The following is a 22,670-nucleotide window of genomic DNA, read 5'->3' as shown; positions in this document are numbered from 1 at the left end:
ATTTTCCACATCTACACATTCAGAGAAGTAATCCAGCACAGTCCTCATTTGACTTTACAGTTCAGTATGCTATTGTTGACTGCATATTTGAATGCTTAAAAAACTACCTGGAATGGAATCATATTCCTCAGCCTGCTAAGATTTCAATGGGGCAGGGAGCATTTGATCATGCAATCTCTTGCCTTCATTCTGAACTGCTGCAGTTCAAGAAGGGTGATTATCACATCCATTTTTCTGGGCCCACAGCCAGATCACAGTTGATCGATTTGGGTTATGTCCCAATTGGGTTGGAGGGGCATTTTTTTGAAGAACCAGATTGAAAAAGGTCTCTTGCTCCTTTTTGCTCCTTCCCTCACTACTGAATGACTCTGATTGTATCATGTGAAGTAAGCTGCATCCCTACGGATGCTGGGCTCCAACTTCCATCAGCTCAAGCTGGCATGGTCAATGGCCAGGGATGATAGGAGCTGCAGTCCAGCAATATCTGGAAGGCCACAGCTTCCCCACCCCTGCTCTAGGGGCGAGTTGCCTTGCAGATGCCTTCATGCAAGGTATTAAGCTTTAACTGCAGCCACTGCAGTCTTGATGCGGGCTCCTCTGTGCAAAACTGGTCCCACAGCAGCTTTGGAGACAATATCCTTATCGTCCCTTTCAAATTGTGTCACCTAAGGCATCCATCTTGCTGCTGATTCAGATTTGCTTTTATTAGTATATTGCACATTGTTGGTTTGGTTAATCATCTAGTAAATTAAGCATATTATGGTTTCTGTAGTGTGTACCTCTCTGGTCAAGCAGCAGAGTTTTGACTCCAAAGTTGGCAAGGACAATTCTAAGACTAGAAACTAGAGGGTTCCTAAGTTAAACCACAAGTTCCATTGAGTTTGGCGAGGCTATGCTGCAAAGCATTTGTCGACAGCTTTCTCTTTACCGTAGCATTTTCCAAAGCAGGCAGGGAATTAGTAATAATGAGCCCCCATGTGCGGCATGCCAACATTTTTTGTTTTTTTGCGAGCGGTGCCTTGCTTACCACCGAAAGGAGCATTTCACAAGAGAAACCCAAGCCCAAGTTAGTCCTTTGCCCCCACCCCCAGGAAGCCCCCTCTGGCTTGGTGACTCCTTCGTGTTCCATGTGCACACAAGGATCACTCACTTCTCTGGAATGAGAAGAAACCACAAACCTTCTGAACTCTGGCCTGTACAGAAAGGAGCAGGAAAATTCTGCTGGGGAAAGAAGCTAAAGCCTTGTTTGTGGATGGAATGTGGTCTGAGATGCAGGTGTGACATTGGGAGGCGGGGAGGTGAGGAGAGGAGGCTGTTTCACTCTGGTGAGCAAACTCTGAATTCAAATAATGCTTTGTGTATATGCGTGAGTGGCCAGTCATGCGCTTGGAATCTAAGCAGAGCCTGCGAATCACAGCATCATTGTACAGCAGAGCACAGCAAAGTGAAGGTAGAGTCCAGTCCCTCTGCAGATGTAAAACAGATTAAAGGCAGATTAACACAAGCAACATGAAACCTGCATGTGCTCTGCTTTGGAAGAGGAGCACCTTGAAGAGCATTGGTTGGCTACCAGAAGCTGTCTCAGTAAGGGCCAGCTCCAACCAACCAACATTACTTTCCTCTTGGGGCTACCATCCAATTAAAAAACCCTAGCACTAGATGCAAACTTAGCCATCATTAGAGTCGACCCATTGAAATCAATGTGTCATGTTTTAAGCACGGCTAAGCCTGGATCTGACACTTGGTCAATTAATAATAGGAGTTTTAGTCAATTCATCAATTAAATATGCATATGAGTGAAAAATAATCATTCTGAAGCAAGAATCATTAGTTTTGTTAGGGGAACACATGTGACATTACTAATGCGTTTCAAAAAATAAAAGTTGTTGACTTATAGTATGTGTGTGTGTGTGTATACACACACACACACACACACACACACACACACATATATACATATTTAGCAGAGTAGTAGTAGTTTGGAAGCAGAAGCTAACTCACCACCCATCGTCTGTCTCATTCACACATCACTAGCATTGCATATTAGGATAAAAAAATGCACAAAGAAAAAAAAGGTTCTTTACTTAACAGTTACTTCATGTGCACATGGATGGCTTTGGATTCTAAGCCTACAATCATGAGAGATAGTTTCATGGCTTTTTGCAGGAGGAGAGAAAAAACACAGAGGAGGCAGGTGCTCAGCTTAGGAACTGCATCTTCCCTATCTGTTAGTATTAACCCTGCCCTCTGTTGACTGGAGGAATGCATGACTGCTTAAGCTCAGCAATAGCAGTCATCTTCTTAGAAGAGGCATTCCCACCTATGCGAGAGAAAAGGGAGGATGCCTCTCTCAAAGACAATGCTCTGGACATCATAGGTAGGTAATTTTAGACCCTGGATTTGATGGCCTTATGACAAGGTTGGGGCTTAAACAACCATGTGTATTATTTCAGTTGTGAAACACACAGTTAATATGTCATTTCCCTCCCAAACCACCATCTCCATTCCAGGCTCTACATTTATGATACAGCAAAAAATAACTGAAAAAGCAGTTTGCCTACCATTTATAGATACTCTGAGCATATGCGAATTCACATTTTGAACTCACTTAAGACATAGCATCGCCATTGGGCTGGCATGGACGTGCCAGGGTCAGGCAAGGGTGTGGCCAGGCATGTATATGGTCACAAATGCTCATTTTTATTTTTATTTACTTTTAAAATACTTTAAGCATTTCTACAACACAGGCAAATGTGCTTAGGGTTTGTTTCTGCTTCCTTAATGCTAAGCACATTTGCCCGTGTTGTAGAAATGCTTAAAGTATTTTAAAAGTAAATAAAAATAAAAATGAGCATTTGTGACCATATACATGCCTGGCCACACCCTTGCCTGACCCTGGCACGTCCATGCCAGCCCAAGAACTGCCCTATCATTTATTGCCCCCTGGGCAGTCATTTGGGCTGCAGATCCCTGGACCTGGTCCCTGATGTCCAGCCCTAGATGCACCACTGCTGAAAGTTTTTGTAAACGGTATTTAAACATTTTTGTTTGTTTGTTTTCTTAGGGGACTGCAATATTTTTTTTTTGAAAAAAATCTTTAAACAGCTAATTGCTTAAGGCTGCAATCCTAGTCACACTTACCTGGGAGTAAGCCCCATGGAACTCAGTAGGAGTTACTTCTGAGTAGGCATGCACTGCAGTCCTAATTCTTGTACTTGTGTCATAAGGTTTTTGATGTTAGATGCAACTACAGGAACCACGGATAATACATCTACGTAGGGCTAATGTTTGAAAATCTTTGGTAGCTTCATCAGGTTTAGAATGCAGCTACAAAGATATTGCTGGGCACACAAACATGAGATCATATGACACCATTCTGCAGTAGCTGCACTGGTTACCAATCTGGTTTCCAGAATAAGACAAAGTGTTGGTGATCATCAGCCCTAAATGGTTTAGATCAGGAGACCTTAGGCTTGGGGGCTGTCTCTTCCTGCCTGCTCCTAAAGAGAGACCTCTGTGGCTCACCTTGGGTGGAAGAAAGGATGAATGGGATGAGAGAGGGGTCCACCTTGTTTATGAAACACTTTGTCCTGTGAAGCATGGACACAAAAGACCCATTTTGCTCTGGCAGGATTTTATTTGATGAGACAGATAATATTTATGCTTGACATTAACACCTGAAGCTGTCTCCTTGGTTGATTATTTTATATATTGCTGACCTGATATTTAAATTTTAAATGCTGCAAGCTGCCTTGACTGGTGCTTTTTCACCAGAAGGGCAGCATAAAACTTTGCAACAGAATGCATGAACAAAAGAATAAAAAAAGCAATAAAACATGCACAAGTTATGAGAGTTCAACACCCTACCAAAATCCTAGGTACTTTGTTCTAGCTCAGCAGTGAGAACAATCATGTCTCATTGGCTCTCAACTCCATGCCATTCAATTGTGGACTAGCTTGCCAGCGGCTTAACAAAGCTACTTCCCACACACAGGCCCAGCATGAATGAATTCTACGAATGCCTAAACATTCTTCCAAAGTCTGCAAAGTCACCCTTTCACCATGTGGACTTGGTTCTTAACTTTGCTATACAGCAGGGATGGAGAACCTCAGGCCTGAAGGCCAAATGCAGTCTTCCCGACTTTTCTATCTGGCCCTTGGAACCATGGATGTGGCCAGGGAGGTGCGGGGGGGGCAGCTGCCTCCCCCAATCAAGTAAATAAATAAAAATACTTAACTGACCAATTGCATTGCAAATAACTCAGTTCTGCCCCCCAACATAAAGCCTCCCCCCCCAAATAAATCCTGGCTATGCCCATGCTTGGAACTCTCTCCAGGCAACACAACCCTTCGCAGACACACTTCCATTACCATGGCACATCCTACACCGGTCCTTCTTTGGATGTTGTGTCTGGTTAGAATGTGTCTTTGATAATGTTTCTTGCTTGCCAAGAAGGAGTCTCGAGAAGGATGTGTGAGTAAGTCAACATGTGCTGCGCCACCCACTTTTGATCCTGGCCCTGTCCACTACTGGGATGTGGCCCCCAGAAGATTGTATGGATGGGAATGTGGCCCTTGAGCTGCAAAAGGTTTCCCACCCTTGCTGTATATGTACGAAGCCCAAATTGAATCCAGGTAAGGAAGCACAAAAGGAGAAGAAGGGATGTGTGCTGGGTAAGCCTACAACACCTTCATTGAGTTTACCATCCACAATGAATTTGAGGGTGAAGGTCTGAAGTATGGAGTCAGCTCTACTTGTAGAGACTCACCACATGATTCAGAACCCTGAAAATTCAGGGCTTCTAAATTGCTTGGAGAGCTCAGCATTAAGTACAATAGAGCAGTGTACCCCTCAAGCTTATGGAAGGATCAAAACTGACTGAGAGGGAATGGGACTTGGCAGTGGACTTCCCCTTGCATGTTTCCTTACACACAAGTAGTCTGAGCACCCAAGCAGGGCTTACCTGCAGTGTGGATGGCAGAGACAGAGAGGGAGCTCTGAAGTCATGAGAAAACATACAAGTGCATTCTTCTTAGAAGTCATTGAGGTCATGAGAGATTTTATCAAACGTCATAAGGAAGGAACCATTTTGGCTCAAAGAAATGGAACTGTCATAGGCAAAAGATGGAAGCGCCAATATCACTTCTGGCACAATTTATGAGCATCAATTGGACAGATTTTAAGACTACAGTGGTACCTCTGGTTAAGAACTTAATTCATTCCGGAGGTCCGTTCTTAACCTGAGGTACCACTTTAGCTAATGGGGCCTCCCACTGCCGCTGCGCAGCCGCCACACAATTTCTGTTCTCATCCTGAAGTAAAGTTCTTAACCCGAGGTACTACTTCCAGGTTAGCGGAGTCTGTAACCTGAAGCATCTGTAACCTGAAGCATCTGTAATCTGAGGTACCACTGTACATTTTATGACTCAAAACAAAAATGGAATCCCATTGGGATTAGTTCATCAGACTGGCCCTGTCAAATTTATAATTGGAACAAAATCATGTAAGGCACTGAAAGACAACGAGCTTTTGTTGTTTTTCAGTTTTTATAGTAGAGGAATAGAATTCATGGTTGGTGGTGGAGGGTGAACAATGGGCAGGAATGTAGCTGAAAGGAGATTCATTTACAAGAAAAACAAGAGGTTTTTAGCCCTTATTATTTCATCTATCAATAGTCTGTTTAAATGACCCTACAACGCCCTAACATGGCCTGTTTCTCCACTCAAAAAGGATTACCACTCGTACCAGGTATGTATCTCCAATTCTTGCAAGGAAAATAAGGCAGTTTCAATTATGGATGCATCTGAGAGTACAGCAACATATTTTCATGCAAATAAGTCCCAATGAAGTTCTACATAAGATGAAGTTTAAGAGCTTTGAGAGCAATCTTATCACAAAACTGAACTGAAGTTTATCAAGAGTGCTGACCTCACAGACTTACAGCACCCACAATTCTACAGTTCCCAGAATTCTCTGGGATTCTTAAAGTAGTTTAAAAGTTCTTTAAATGTAGTGTGGATATGACTAGCCCAGAGAACCTCTAGATTTGCTAACTGAAAATCATAGCTGCCAAATATTAACGGGCCCTGCATCCAGATGGTTAAAATAAGTGTTGAATAATCTCACCAGCAAGCAACAGAGGTTTTGTTCTATATGGCTCAAAAACCTCTGTAAGGGAAGGATTGCAAAACCACCTCAAAAGTTAACAAATTCACACTGCTTGTGACCCTTTTTGACATTCCTACTCAAACTGATCAACATACACTTTTCCTGAAAAAAGGTTGTAAGCCCAAGAATTTTTTCACACATTGCAGTTCACTGTTGCTTTGTTTCCCAGCTGGGTTGCAGGGAGAATGAAAAACAAAAAAACCCTCTAACCTCTACATGTTCTTGATGCTAGGGCTAGAGCTTACCGGAGCATATTGCTGAAGAATTTGGTATAGCAACCCCTCAGGTCAGCATTTTGTATGAGGCAAACCCTTCTGTGTAAACACATGTTGAGTTATTGCCATGACTAAGGGGAATAAGATTACTGTTTCATAAATTCTTAGTAACCTTTTAATGTCCACATGGGAACATTCTTCCTATTATTAAAGCAATATGGGATGAAGCAGAGGCCAAGATTTTCAGAAAGAGCTGCCTAAAGCTAGTTGGGATTTTTCAAAGCAATCCAGGTTATTTAGATGCCAGGAGCATGTCCACAGAAAACAAAACAAAACGAGGATGTCACAGCAAACAGCCAATGAGAGCCTCAGCACATTTACATGGAAGTAAGTGCTGCTGATTTCAGTGGCGTTTACTTTAAAAGGAGGCTTGAGTTTTTAGTTTGTCATTTGAAAATGCTTTGCATGTCTTGAGTTATTAGAAGGTTCTACCAAGCCTTGTCCTCCGACTACAACAGATAATGCAGGGAGTAGTTTGATTTGCCACTGCTGCAAAGCTGGGGTTCAGGAAAGGCTCATGCATTCACAAGATGGCTCATTCATTTCTTGCCCGTAGTCATGGGCGGAAATCAGTTTTATATGCATATACAGGGGAACTTAAGCGATACCAAGTCAAAATATGGAAGGATATAAGTTCAAAGGGGAAAGGATGCAATTCAGTAGTAGAGCATCTGGTTTGCATGCAGAATATCCCTGATTGAATCCGCAGCGTCTCCAGATAGCCACCTTCTGATGTCTCTCTTCATCCTTCACAGTTTTAAATGACAAACTAAAACTTCAGTCCTAAGTGCACTTCATTGGAAATAAGCTCTAGCAGCATGTACTTCCACACAAATGTGCTTAGGAATGTAGCTTAAGCACACTCAGCTGAAGTTGGAGATAGCCTAGGATCACCTAGGGCAGGGGTCTGCAACCCACGGCTCCGGAGCCGCATGTGGCTCTTTTACACCTTTGCCGCGGCTCCGGGGCGGATACTAGCAAGGGGAGGAGGCACATTGTGCGCCCCGACACTCCCCACTGTGGCAGGCGCTGTACTGGCTGTGACGTCGCATGGGGGTGGTGCGTGCATTAGTCACGCACTGTCCCGACATCACCTTCCCGCCCACCCGCTACATTGTAAGGGGCATGTACCCTGGTCACTGCATTGAAAGGGGGCATGTATGCTGGTCACTGTTTTGAAGGGGAGTGAAGAACACACACACACAAAAAGGTAACTTGTTAATTTAACGTTTATTTCTATGAGGAGGAGTAATTCTGAGGGGTCAAACAAAGAAATAATAAAAAAGTGACAAAAATGTTATTTTTATAATGACGAGTTTTGCGGCTCCCAGTTTTTTTTTCTTCGGAAACGGGTCCAAGTGGCTCTTTTTGTCTTAAAGGTTGCAGACCCCTGACCTAGGGGCATACACTGCATATTTACTCAATCCAACTATTATCCTATGTAGCCCAACAGCTTCCATTTCACATGGTGAGAGACAGTACATGCATCTATGGCATTATAAAGAACACCCTCTTGTTTGTTCCAAACTATACCTTTCTTTAGGGGATAACATCTGCATTCCTCACTAGCCATGTGCACATTCAAGGCAAGCTCTAGAGTGGGACTCATCTGGAGATGCTCTTGTCATTTATATTTTAGGAGAGTTGGCTGAACAAAGTCTTTAAGATGTGGCTTCCAATTTATAAATAACTATTTTTGAAAGCCATTGCATCTAGATTCTGTTTGAAAATGCACATTCCTAAATTAAATGCAGATGCGCTCCATGTATGTACAGAGTAGAGGTATATGAATCACAAGATCCACACTTTGCAGATACTGCAGGAAGCCACACCAGGAAGGGGGTTCACAAGCTTTCCCAGAGAGCGCCCCATTTCTAATTGTTGCCATTTGTCAGAGCCACCTGCTGATGACATATGTCATGGATGATGCACTCATGCAGAAACTGTTTTCGGAATCTAAAAAAGAAACTGAGCAGGAAAATGATAAACACAACACATGAAAGCAAAACAATTAGGAGAAAATCTAAATTAAACCCAGAAACATCACGAAGGGGGGGGGGGGGAAAGAAAGCTCCCAAGCCAAATAATACCTAACCCCCAAAGAAGAAATCCAAAAAGTAACGCACCCACAAACATATGTGCCAATCTGGACACCACCCATGTATCTCATGCGAGAAACATAATCCACTTTAGCAAAAAGGGCAGTTGGTGTTCTTACAGAGCAATGGGCCTCTCCCATTTACAGTTAGAAGTTTTCTCTTTATCTGGAAAAGTCACAGCCCCACAATTGGAAGAAAAAAAACCCTTTACTTATTCCAGATGAGCTTTTGTCACATCCTGGCCAATGTCTTTAAAGATAAAAATAGAACATTCCCAAGCTTCATACAGTGGTGCAAAGAACAGCACAATCTTCTGGGTGAACCCTGCAGCTTATTAACACTCACGAGGGAGTTGTGGGGTGGGGGAGGACAGGGGAAACAAAAAGTAAACATCAGCTTAACATGCTCGGAAACATGTGGTGCCCTTCTCTAGTGGCTGACATTTAAGAAAGCTCAAAAACACAGTTCTTCAATAGCTCAAACAATTGGCAGCAGAGGATCCATTTGAAAACTCGAAAGACCTCCCCCCCACCATAAGGTTGTACTGATTTTCCTTTAGTGGAAAACAACAAACAAAAAGCAAGTGGTGCTTTGGAATGTTCGGACTATGGCACCTTAAAAACTAACAAATGTATTACAGCAATAAGCCTGTAATACTGTAAGACACTTTTGCCAGATGCATCAGCCACAATTTTGTTAAAGTGTCATAGGCCCTTTTATTTTTTGCTGCATGCCTTAACACAGTTACTTCTTTGCAATTTGTCTCGTAGAGCACAACCACATGCATGTCTACCCAGAAGTAAATCCCACTGAATTCAATGAGTGCTGCACCTAGGTAAATGTGTACAGTGGTACCTGGGGTTACAAACACCTCGGGTTACAAACACTTCGGGTTAAACTCCGCTAACCTGGAAGTAGTACCTCGGATTAAGAACTTTACCTCAGGATGAGAACAGAAATCGCGCGCCAGCAGTACGGTGACAGCAGGAGACCCATTAGCTAAAGTGGTACCTCAGGTTAAGAACGGACCTCTGGAAGGAATTAAGTTCATAACCAGAGGTACCACTGTATAGGACTGCAGTGTTACTGCAAATCCAACATGAAACCAAGGACTGACAACTTTGAGCTGTAGATATTCTTATGCTTCCAAGAACTCATACAGATCAATGTGTTTGGTGGGTGCTAATCCCAAATAGGCCAGAAGTCTCACCCAAAGCCCCCAGAACCATAGCTGACCCAATACATTTTCTTGCCCAAGGCTGACAAAATGCTGCTCTCCAATGCCATTCACCATATAGAAGCTCATTGGACTGGAAGCTGAATTTTACTTCAACTCCAGCAATAGAAAAGTAACCTGGTTCACATGTACTGTTAAGCCAAGTTTATAAACTAGGCTTTAATTTCACCAGCTGAGCATCTTAAAAAGGGCTAAGGAAGTGAATCCACCAGGCAGGCCTTATTTCTCCTGCCCCCTGGAGGCTGACAGGTGGATGTATTTGGCGATGAAAACACATCTCCAAAGAAAGGTACTGGAAGTGTTGAGCAGCAGATCTTTCAGTGCCAACCAGCTGATTGGTCCTTGGAGCATGCCTTCACATAGCCTCCCTGTAAACACTGATAAGATGATCATTGGTTGTATGGGGCCCCTTTGAAGTCCACGCAGAGGGGGAAATGCTCCTAAAAATGGGTCATTTTCCTCTCTGCAGAGAAATAAGATGCATTCAAAGTGCTTTCTCCAGTGCACTGAATACAAACTGCTTCCTCTGGAAAGGGAAAGAAATATATGCTGTTTTAAAGTGCAGTATTTTTTTCTTTCTTTCCACAGAAAGTGGCTTGGATTTAAAGTGCTTTGAGTCCAAGTAGCCTCCTTCTGCCCCCTCAGCTGCACTATAGGGACTCCCATAGTGGAACTGATCCCAGCTGATTGTCAGGGCTTTTGACGTGCTGGGCTCTCTTGAAGCACTCTTCTTCCTTGTAAAACAGGTACGTTTATGTCAACAAAGCATTTTTTTTAGGGGGTGTGTGTGTGGACACACCCCAGGAAAGGTCCCTTTAAATCTTACACTTCAAATCACCTTATCATAGCATGGAATATAAGCAGCAAGCTTTTGAGGGAAGTGACTTGACCATATCTTCAGATAAAATCTCAGGACTCCCTCTTCAGCACAGAGCACTACTGCAATGGTGTCAATTCGGCCCACTAGAAAAAGCTGTGCAACATTCCCCGCACATTCACCTCTGAAGTTTGTGAGGAAAGGGAGCCTTAGCCAAGACGTAGGCCGTTCACATAGTCTTTTCCACCACAGCCAGCAGCAGAAACCAGAGTTCAGTATGCTAATGAGGGAAAACCTCCTTTAAAGTTACACCCATCTCTTCCCAAAGGACCCATGCATCAAGCTATTTCGTTTTAGTGCATTCTGGTTCCCTCGAGTCCTCCCCATGTGGTCGCTGCCAAATAAAACATTGCTATGGAGAACATATGAAATGCAGGCTGTAGGGGTCAGCTCTGAAATCATGCACGAATGGAAACTGAAGCTTAAACCTTTTGCTGTTAATACCTGTGAAAACGGGAGAAGTACATTCATCTCCTGCCACGAAAGGAATTGCTGCACTAGTTGGCGCCTCATATTTCTACAATCTGCGGCTTTGCTGTTAATCCAATATTCAGGATAAAATTCTTAAAGATATAAGTAGCTAGAGGCTAGAGACATAAGAGTTATTATCCAAGCTTAGCTTCACAAATACTCTAAGTTGTGTGCACCATGCTCCACCTACCTGTGCAGATTTCTCTTTCTTTTGAGCTTTGTCCCACAGCACTAGAGATAGGCATGCCAAGAGAGAGTCCTCTCAGACACTATGGAAATCCACGGTCACTAATGCCTTTATTGTCCCAGTGGCAGCAAAAGAATAAAGAAATCCCAAATTTTGTGTGTTTTTTTCTAGTTTTTGTGGGAATTAATAAAATGTCAAACACACTGTGCAAAATGATATGCAGTATTACTAGCTTCCCAGCAGCAGTTATCACACTGTTGGTTTTTCATTTTCTATAAGACAAATGTGGCACATGGCACATGTGGGAGATGGAAACTGGGCCTGACAAGATCAATGAGCCAACGTAGGGTTGGAAGATTCTGAAACATAGGAAGCCAACTTATATTGAGCCAGACAATTTGCCCATCTAAGCTGGTGCAGTCTACTCTGGCCGGCAACAGCTCTGCAGGATCCCTGACAAAGATATTTCCTATCAGCTGGTAACAATCCTTTTTACCAGGTGATACCAAGAACTGCACCTGGGACCTTTCGCAGGCAATGCATAAATGCTATCGCTGTCAATATCCCCTTCTCATAATGAAAGTTTCGGAGCAACAACCAAGAAAGGAGTTGATTTTTAAATATTTTGCCCATGGTGGTGATAAAATCATTCAGAACTGGGGAGGATTTGGATTTAAAACATATGCTCATTCACTCCGCCACTTGCAAGCACCATGTTGAAAAGGAGCTCCCTTCCACATTCCATATTGGAAGAGGGCAGAAGAGAGGCAGACTGGAGTGCCAAGTGTGCATGCGTGATGTTGCTAAAGGATTTGTTCAATTACTTCCTTGTGTGAAAGAGGACAACTGCTAGCATTTCCAGTGCCAGGAACAAGTCCTTATCAGTGACAGGGACCAGCTGTTTGACCTGGGAGGCAAGGCAGAGGATGGACACACACATTTTCGGGTAGGATTTGAGGAGGAGGGGTGGTGATTGAGATTCTAGCCTCCCTGCTAGCCCTTTTCATGTTCTATGAGGAAGAAAACCTTTACTGCACCAAGAAAATCTATCTAGTGGAGACTTTCTCAGCCTGACTCATCTTTGCCTTGCACTTGGTGTTGCCTTTTACAGCACTGCCAAAGGCAACCCACTAAAAGTCTGGCTCTGTTACAAAGGATAGGAGCATTTTACAGCCATTCTGTAGAGATTGGAGCTCAGCCAGTGCGGTCTGGGTGGGGGCGACGTATGCAGGAGGGCCGTGTGATTTTACTGATTAAAAAAAACAAAACACCCAACCCTCGCTAACAATAAGCAATGAAAAGGAAAATAGTACACAACTCTTCTCCAAAACCATATGCTGGGCAGGATCTCAGGTGGATTATAAAATTATTACATAATACTATTACAAGCTACAAAACTACACCCCAACACATTAGGGTAACAAAGGGAAGAATTAAACTGGTGAAGCAAAGATGAGAGAAGTGAGGGGTGTGTGGATACGTTTGAGCACTTTTAGATTAAGGAATTTTCAAGTACAGATTCTGCCAAAACCAGGAATGTGGGGGGGGGGGACAGTTCTCTTTTCACCTCGTACCATTATGAGCATGTAAAATTCTTCCTTAAGCAACCAAAAAAAAAGGAGAGCGTAGAGCAAAAACAGCTGCTCCCTGCAGGTCAAGGCTGAATTTTGAGATCTGCATGTCAAACAAATGTGATTTGAGTTTGGTTTCTAAAGCTGTACTGTATTTTAAGAAAAAGTTCATCAACCTACCTTAGTGTTATTAGTCCAACTATAACAAGGCAGAAAGGTTTTATTTGCTTGTAGGTTCCTGCTGGCATTATAAGGATGAATATACAAAACTGTAACTTTTACAAGTAAGAGAAGTCACAGGCACCACAGGGAACAGCTTAATATTGGGGTGTGTGTGTATATTTATTCATTTAATACTGTGTATCCCGCAACCTCTGATCTCCAACATCACATGAGGTTTGGGCTCAAGTATGTGACTTTTTGTCTTTCACCACTGAGAAGCTGCCTTGAATCCTTACACTATTAGTATTACAGCAGAGATGGGAAATCTGTAGTCCTCCAGATGATGTTGGACTCCAACTTTCATCAACCCCAGCCATCAGTCAATGGTCAAGGATGAAGGGGAATTGGAGCCAACACCATCTGGAGGACCACAGGTTCCCCAGAGATGGATTAGAGGCTCAGCTTCCAGATGGGATTGGACATCAGCACCTTCTATTTTAGAAAATAAGACTGGGGAAAAACTCATTTCCAGCATGGATGTCCCCTGTCCCTGAACACACACCCCTCAAATCTTGCAGCATCTCAAAAATTTATGCAACATCATCACTGTACTGTATCTGTTTTAAAACTAGAGAGCATGTTAGAGCAGAGTTTTCATTTGCCTTGCCAAATCATTTTTAAACATAAACCCTGTTTCAAAATTTAAGAGAAACTGTTTGCCCACTTAGGGTTCCCAGATGCCTGAACACAGATATTTAAAAACATATGCATGCAATCCACACTTATAAGTTTGCTGGTGTGAATATCAAAACTCGCAGCAATGGGCTTGCAACTCAGAACGGAGAACTGCTGTAAGGTTTTGGCTGCAAAAATACTCCCACTTCTTTGCTGCCAGATTAATACATGTGGCAAGCTTTTGGGAAGTGCCTCCCAAATCCACTATTTTGGGTCAACAATAATATTTACTGGAAGTTCAAATTTTGCAGAGCAGACTTTCTGTACATTCAGTACACAGTCGTCATGTTTGTGGTCTACAATTATTCACAAAGAGCTGCAAGTACATATCGCTTGGGAACCTTATGACAGAATATGAATGACAGCAAACATGGGAATAATTGATTGTCACTGGCAGGATATGAACCAAAACATTACAAAAGACTTTGATGCTCCCAGAAGCCAAATGTAAAAGAAGATGAAAGATTGCCAGTAAAATAACTATAAATGGAAGTTCAAAGCAGCTCCCAGACATATTGTATAGAGTGGCAACAGCCAGCTAGTACAACACAGATATTGTTGCATAAACAGTTAGTGAACCTGGACGTGACAAAGGGGTGCTGGCTGAAGAAAAACATAAAGAGAAAGAATTTGGGTAGATCTTTAGAATGGGATGCACACAGGAAGAATAAATACCATGAGGTACAGCAACTATTGGCTCACAGTAGCACAAACTAAGTTGGTGATTGTGGTGATTGCCTAAAGTGGGGAAAGAGCACTGACAGTCACAGCAGTGAGTATAAGCATGGAGCAGTTCTGCTAAGAACATAAGCATTATCTCAACATAATATGATTCTTGCGTGCAATATCTTAAAATTAGAATTATTGCAGACCCTCCTATTTTCCAGGGACAGTCCTGGATTTACAGAAGCCATCCCAGAATGTCCCACTTTTCCTCTTCCCCATTAATCAGAAGCATCAGATTGGTTTTAACATATATGATATTTTGCTGCTTCAAAGTAGCAAAGTTTCTTCTGAAGAACTGCCCATATACTAAAATAAAATAAAATAAAGACTGACTGGCTTCACTTCTTAGTAAAAGCAAATGCTTTCATGGATCAATAAACCCTTGGCTTCTCCTCTCGTTTAAATAGCTAGTAATGTTTTTAACATTTCTATCCGACTGCATCTTATAAACAAGTCAAACCAACTACAGTATTTTTACTGACCTTTAAGATACACAGCAGGCTAAGAAAAAAACACACACATGCTAATCTCAGTAGGAACCAAAAAGTTAACAATGGCCATTGGAACATTTTCATGAGTGGAGTGGGGAGGGAACAGAATCTGCCTGTGGTTCCTGCTTGATTCCAGCACCCTCCACAGTAGCTCCTCATAGAAGGTAAAGGCAAAGTCAGAAAAACATATTTCCTAGAAAGCTAGATGTCAAGAGTGTATGGATCTAGTCTGGCTTTATCCTTCCAGCTCTACAATTCTATGATTCTATTATTCATCTTCTGTATGTAGCTCAGCTTTTTATATTGTTTAACTAGGGGTGTGTGGCTAACAATTTTTTGGCTAAAGGCTGCATTCACTCTTTGCTAAGCCTTCAGGGGTTGCATGTCAACAATGGATGTGGCCTAACCTTACATGAACTGAAGGGGGTTAGAACCCCTCACTGCTCATTAAACAATCAAACTGATGACTGGGGAGGGGGTGATTTACATGCCAACAGGGTGCTGGAGTTTAAAACTTCTCTGTCCACCCCAGTGTGGAGTGTACTTTTATTATTATAGCTGCCACTGCCAAATTCAGTACGGTCTTAGGGGTGGGGGGCAGAAAAAAACTGTGTGGAGGGCAGCATCAAGCCCTCAGCACGGGACTAGCCACCACTGGTTTAAATGGGGAAGCATTCATATCACATAAACCCTACAGTCTAAAGTGGTACAATCTAGAAACATGCTTACCACCACATCTGCTGCATATGAGAACTAACCCCAGTTGTGAGCAAGAACAGAATAATACTGGTAGTTCTGTTAGCTCAGCCTCTGTCCCTGCAAGAACCAGTGTTGCATAAGAACTACAGGGCAGGGGTTCAATGTGCAGAACACAGGCTCGAATCCCACCCAGCCATGAAATTTACTGGGTGGTGTTGGTGAAGTCATAGTGTCCTAACCCAACCTATCTTAGAGAGCTGCTACAGGAATAAAAACAGGAACCTCATGTGCGACTCCTTGGGCTTTTGAGAGGGAAAGTGTAGAACACAAAGTGACAAAGGGATAATATGAAGCATCCCTACCAGATGCCTGGCCTGCTTCTTCCTGAGATCACCAAGAAAGGCCATTTCAAAACCTTCATAATGTTGAACCACAATCTGTCTTTGCATAAAATCATTGTGTCTCTTGTCCTTTCAAGAAGCTATGCCTCTTATTGTGACACATTGAAAATTTCAAAAACCATCAACCTCATACAACTCACCCATACATTCCATCCAACCTCCATTTCTACAGAAACACACTCCCTCCATCTGGTCTTTTCCTCATCAACATTGGTCTTCTCCAAATACTTCTGCAGTTGTCAATGCTTTTCAAGGCATTAGAGCCCAAGAACTGAACACCATATTCCGGATGAGGTCTTACCAATGCCGAGTTGCTCATTAATTATATTCAAATGTGCAAATTAAACACAGCCCTTGCTAATTATGTACTTCCAGTGTAGCCCTTTGTAACTTATAAATTGCCCACCCCTGATATAATGAACTATCCAATGTTCTATCCGCATGCAGGCTTTTCATCATTGGATCTTTCTTGTGATGTTGCGGGAAGCCAAAGACATTTCTATGGAAATCCTGCAACTAGCATCCGCTTACGCCTTCTACTTTCTTCTGCAAGTAGTTTGCACTGTCCTGGCTTGACCTTTTCTCTCCCACATTCATTGTTTAATGCAATCACCGTTGTTTGTAAGGCACTGTTTCCTAGATTAAGTGTACAAACTGGCAGAAGGGCAAAATGAGCTTTTGTTTGTTTAATCATTTGCCCATTCTTGACTTTGGTGAGATACGTTTCTGCTTCATGTGTAGAACCTTCAACAAATAATGAGGACTAATCCTTTGGAAGCAGAAAGAGTGTCCCCTCACTTACCACCCAAACAGCCAGAACTGTGCTTTGGTCCCTGTACCTGTCTCCAGCAACTGAGAATGGGATACATGTTATTTAGTAATTGCATCTGCTGTCACATTTGTTGTCCAATCAGTTTAAAGAACAACACATGCCCCACCTCCAGTTTATCTTCACTACAACTGCGTATGTGAGGGGTTGGGGCGGGGGGAGAGAGAGAGGGAGAGAAAGTCATTGCCACGAGGTCATTCAGTGAGCTTCATAGCCAAGTAGGGATTTGGTGCTATGTCTCCCCAGTCCTATTCCAATACCTACTCCATCACCTATTCCTGAAAGGAGCTTAGGGTGACATCTGGGAAGGGGTTCAGCCTCCCCAAATGCATCATGCTTGAGCCTGTGAACATGATTGTTTCCTTAACTTTTGACACAAAGGCAGAATAAGCCTAACCCTATCTACTGTGGCCACACAGAGCATGTTGGTGGTGCCACTCTCTGGGCAGAGGCAATTGGAGCTGTTCTGAGGTGGACAGAGAGATCTCTGCCTCATTCAAACCCCTTCCCACATCATGGCAGCGTAGGGTTTTTTTAATTGCAGTCTAGCACCTGCACTGGGACGCGGGTGGTGCTGTGGGTTAAACCACAGAGCCTAGGACTTGCCGATCAGAAGGTTGGAGGTTCGAATCCCTGCAATGGGGTGAGCTCCCATTGCTCGGTCCCAGCTCCTGCCCACCTAGCAGTTCGAAAGCATGTCAAAGTGCAAGTAGATAAATAGGTACCGCTCCGGCGGAAATGTAAACAGCGTTTCCATGTGCTGCTGTGGTTCGCCAGAAGCGGCTTTGTCATGCTGGCCACATGACCCCGAAGCTGCCTGCAGACAAACGCCGGCTCCCTCGGCCTATAGAGTGAGATGAGCGCACAACCCCAGAGTCGGTCACGACTGGACCTAATGGTCAGGGGTACCTTTACTGACACTCCTTGTTTGACATTGCTAAAGTACTAGGGGCTGTGCCGCTGCTAACACTGCTTGCCACCCATGCCTACCCCCCAACCCCTTGCCAACCCCCTCCGTTAACAACCCTCCGACCTATAGATTGCCCAATTGCTCTCTCCTTACAGGGTACTGACACCCAAAGCTTATTTCTCTCCTTTAGCCCCACCCCACTGCTGTGGGAAGCCAGACCATGTAGACTTTTTTTCTCTCATCTCCCGCCACAACTGCAGCAGTACAGGGAACTAAGGGGAGAAAAAGTGGGTCCATGCCTTCCTCCACAATACCCCATTTTGTTCTCTCTCCCACCTCATTTTCTGTTTTTACCAACCAGTCGGTCAGCATTCTATGGCTGTAGAGCATGCTCAGTCCGCACTAGGTCTGTTTTGTAGTTCTCCTCCTCTGTTTTAGGGCTTTATTTCTAAATATTGTTTGTACGTCTGTAAAACTTTGGGTTCCCCTAGCTAATACCTTCCTTCTGTACATGGATGGCACTGTTTTTGATACAGAAAGGACTGGCACTTACCTATGTTTGATGGGAATAATAATATGTAGAGGTTTTAGATTGGAATGTGCCACCTCAGACTGTGGATATATGGGTGGTACAATTTTTGAATACTCCACCATGGTAAAAGAAAGAAGCCAGATAAATCCAGGAACTAACAGAACAAGGAAACACATTTGATGAATGTGCTGGTTTTCCATTGGCATTTAAGTATTTTTTAAAAATAAAAATATAAAAGTGTATTTTAAAAATGTGACCATTCTATTCTGCTTATTCCACTGCATGGTTTTATCTGGACTGAGACACTGGGTGGGGTTAGGAGTGAATTGCTTTGCTTCCTGTTCTTCATCTACCCCCCTCCTTGGAGCCCTTTCGGGACTCCTGCAAGTGGGTCAAGCAAAATAAACCATCACTGACAGGAAATTATGTCCTGCTCTCTCCCTGTAGACCCCCCCTCCATAACGTTATCATGGTTGCCCTGGATAACTCCTTACTAATTTGAACATATCAGTTCAAAGGGGTTAGCAGTGCTCTCTTTCCAAACTCTACAGAGCTCAACCAGAAGTACTGCTTTCCACAAACATATTCAGGAGTGTGAAAAGAGTGCAAGAGTGTTCAGGATCACAACTTCCAAAGGGGCAGGCATCTTAGTCTGCCTCAGCAAACACAGCAAAGCATCTCTTTGCACTTTAAGATTTATTGTAGTGCAAGCTTTCCTGGACTCACAGCACTCCTAATTAGGCACATGAACTGTTATCTTCAGCTGGCAGGTGTATACGTATCTGCCAATCAAAGACTTAACGGTTCATGCATTTGATTAAGTGGGATGAACGTCCACAAAAGCTTATGCTACAGTAAGACTGCTTTTCTTTTAAAGATGCTGCAAAGCTCTTTGTCATTTTCACCTGTCCAGGAACCACTGCCCTTACTCTGAAAAGACTTTGTTTGCCTTCAGTGACATTGACACACAGCCAGATTTAATCACACAGAGAGGCTGGCCTGGTTCACATGTCACAATAAGCCAAACGATAACTTACTGGGATTGTGCAGGCTCCTGGAGAGGAGCTCAGATATTTTGTGCCTTCCTGGTCTTTTTTTTAACTCCCACACCATGTTGAGCTAAGCCAAGGTTTCACTTACCATATTGTCCAAATTCTTGCTAATCTCTCTCTCTCTCTCTCTCCTCCCCATCACTAACCACAAGTTAGTCTAGGTTTGTTCTTGCTTATAAACTTTCCGGGGAGTGGGTGGGAATAGGAAGCTATCCTCTACACTACAGAGTGAAACCATTGGTCTAACTACCTTATTGTCTATACCAGGGGTCAGCAAGGTTTATCTTGCCAGGGCTGGATCGGTCCCGTGGAGATCCCTCTGTGGGCCAGATTGTGCTCGCTTGTGATTTTCGGAGTTTGCGTCTGCACAGACGTGATTTTCGGCGCTGCAAAAGTGAGTCCCTGTACTGCGCCGGTTTAGTGCAGCACGCGAGCGGGCAGCTCAGTTTGGGGGCGGCTCGTGGGCCGGTCAAACAACCTCCACGGGCCGCTTCCGGCCCATGGACCTTAGGTTGCAGACCCCTGGTCTATACTGATTGCCAGCACTTTTTCCAGCATTTTATACCATTATCTTTCCTAGACATAATGTGGATTACAAGGTTGCATCCCATGCAGCGAAACCAATCACGCTGCCCTAAATCTGCCTTGGCCCCAAATATAGGACTCAGCTTACCTTTTACCCCATGCTTTCTAGGCAGAGGTCTGAGCTTCAAAGTGCTGTGCCTGAATGGTTTTCTTTTCTTTTTTCGCCTCTGTGCTTTCTCTGCAAAAACCCACTCTTAAACACTGAATCAGAATAAACAGCAATTCGGGTTTCCTAGAGATTGTCATGTGCTCTGATTCAGTGGTAAAGAGCAGGTTTTCACTGGGAAAGGGGGGTTGGGGGGTTGGACATAGCACTTTAAAGTGCAGTCCTGTGCCTAGAAGTACAGCACGAAAGGTAGTCTGGATGAGCCCATAGTTGGAAGTTTGTCTTAGCATCCGCCGAGTGGTTTGAACACCAGCATCCCTCCACTGCCTCTGGCTAGCTCTGAGCTCCAGGGGGACAATGGATACACTGGCTTGCTCCTGCATCTGCAAGGCAGTTAGATTCCACCAAGAAAGTAGGCCCAGAAAGCCAGTTTGAAGGAGAGTGCTTTGGTGCGCCTCTGACCCTTTGTTGCATTTTTAAAATGTAGTGCAAAGTCAGGGACAAGAGCATGTGCTAGTGGTTAAGAGTCTTGCTTGGCCACTCAAAATTATTTGACCCCAGCCATGCACAAGTATACTAACCATTTCCAAGAGCGTTATTGTATGGTGCATGTATTCCTCGCAGCACCAAAGTGTTGCCATATTCTAACAAACAATGCTTGGACACAAGGCACAGGAAAGGATGATAAGTGAAGAATGCATGCTAGTAAAAGACGTTTTCCAAAAAGTATCCTCATAAGCAAATAAAGTAAATGCCAGACAATGGGTTAGCTAAACCCAAGCCAGTACAGCTTTCTCATTTTAGGACTCTGTTACCTTAAATACAGCTTCACACAGGATGAACGTAAGCAAATATGGACCTCCAAGTAAGTCAATGCTTGCACCCTGCACACATACTGTATTGGTAACCATTTCCTGGTATATGTGCATGGAACAGAAGAGGGCCATTTGTCTGTCATATGTCATGACTTTTGAATTATGGTGCTGGAGGAGACTCTTGAGAGTCCCATGGACTGTCAGAAGATCAAACCTATCCATTCTTAAGGAAATCAGCCCTGAGTGCTCACTGGAAGGACAGATCGTGAAGCTGAGGATCCAATACTTTGGCCACCTCATGAGACGAGAAGACTCCCTGGAAAAGACCCTGATGTTGGGAAAGATGGAGGGCACAAGGAGAAGGGGACGACAGAGGACGAGATGGTTGGACAGTGTTCTCGAAGCTACAAACATGAGTTTGACCAAACTGCAGGAGGCAGTGGAAGACAGGAGTGCCTGGCGTGCTCTGGTCCATGGGGTCATGAAGAGTCGGACACAACTAAACGACTAAACAACAACAACAACAAGTCATGACAGTGCACAAAATTGGAACCTACACTGAAGTAATTATCTATCATGGAAACGCCCCCCCCCTTGCTTACAGCACCAAGACTAAATTAAAGCTCAACCACAAGACTCTTCTCCACGTGAATTATTCACAGGCAGAGAAAGAGACATCTTCTAAGGCTACTGGATTGTGTTGCTGCAGTAACAGACTCTCCTGAGGTAATGTCAACATCTATTACTGTGTCCAGGAAATTAGATTTTGCTTGGTCATCATTGTAAGCAATTTCCTGTCTCCTATCATGGCAGGCAAGGGAAACGTTTTACAGTCACCTAGTTTTTACACCTATCCTTCAGGAATGTCCTTGTGGTGAGTTTCATGCAGCCAAACTCATATTCGTGTACTGGCAGTGACAACCCAAAGGTGCAACACTGCAGTACAAATCATATTCAGAGAGCTAACAGAGTCAAATCAGCCAATAGAATTAGGCAGTGGAAGAGGCCAAGCCATTCAAGGATTTTCCTTGAACCCAGAATCTTTAGGCCATTATAACCCCTTGGCGGCAGAGTGTAATTGCCAAATATAGCAAAGACATGCCGATTCGCAACATCCTGTTACAGCTTTGATGCCTTAAATTAAATTAAAACTGTTGACTGTCCCCAAGTAAATCCAGATGACTTTGGAATAATTTGAAGTGACCTAAAAAAGAAAGAAAAGGAACCAAGCAAAAGGCAGCTAGATTTAAAGATGCCAGTCATGTTGTATAAAACAAGGATCTATTTGCACAGCACAAACCATCAGTCTAAAGACTGTGAATCAATGGATGTTACAGTTATTGGCTTGAATCATAAGACAAGGAAATTTCACGTGCCATTCTTTCCCTTATGATCCTTGAAAAGCCTTTCCAGGGGGCGGCTCCTGAACAATGAGCACGGGAGGAGAGATGGGGCAGGAAATTGTCCTCCTGTGACCTTCCAAAGTTAACTTTGTCTTTCCCAACCTGGCTGTGCTGGCTGGGAGATGTAGTGTAAAACTTCTGGAAGGCACCAGGTTAGATTAACAAACTTTAGACTAGATTGTCAAACTTTAGGGTCCAATCCACTGAGGCTTGGGTACATGTTTTTGCTGGAGCATATAGCTCGAGAGAGAAAGATGAATCAGAGAGACCTTGGTTCAAGACTCACTTTGCAATGAGCTGATAATGTGGTGCATCAGTCTCTTTCACCCTCATCCCTC

At 43.5% G+C, this 22,670-nt stretch overlaps 1 protein-coding gene across 1 annotated transcript in view; it reads right to left on the bottom strand.

The window, feature by feature from the left end:
- The window catches only part of LOC308477743 (sushi, nidogen and EGF-like domain-containing protein 1), a 72,665-nt gene that overhangs the window by 46,766 nt on the left and 3,229 nt on the right, over nucleotides 1-22,670 (bottom strand). The gene's annotated exons all lie outside the window — the stretch shown is intronic.

This window comes from Podarcis pityusensis (genome assembly GCF_964106645.2).
Source record: "Podarcis pityusensis genome assembly, chromosome: 5".
NCBI classification, from domain to species: Eukaryota; Metazoa; Chordata; class Lepidosauria; order Squamata; family Lacertidae; genus Podarcis; species Podarcis pityusensis.
The sequence above is the reverse complement of the archived record's forward strand: the minus strand, read 5'-3'. Positions and strand labels throughout refer to the sequence as shown.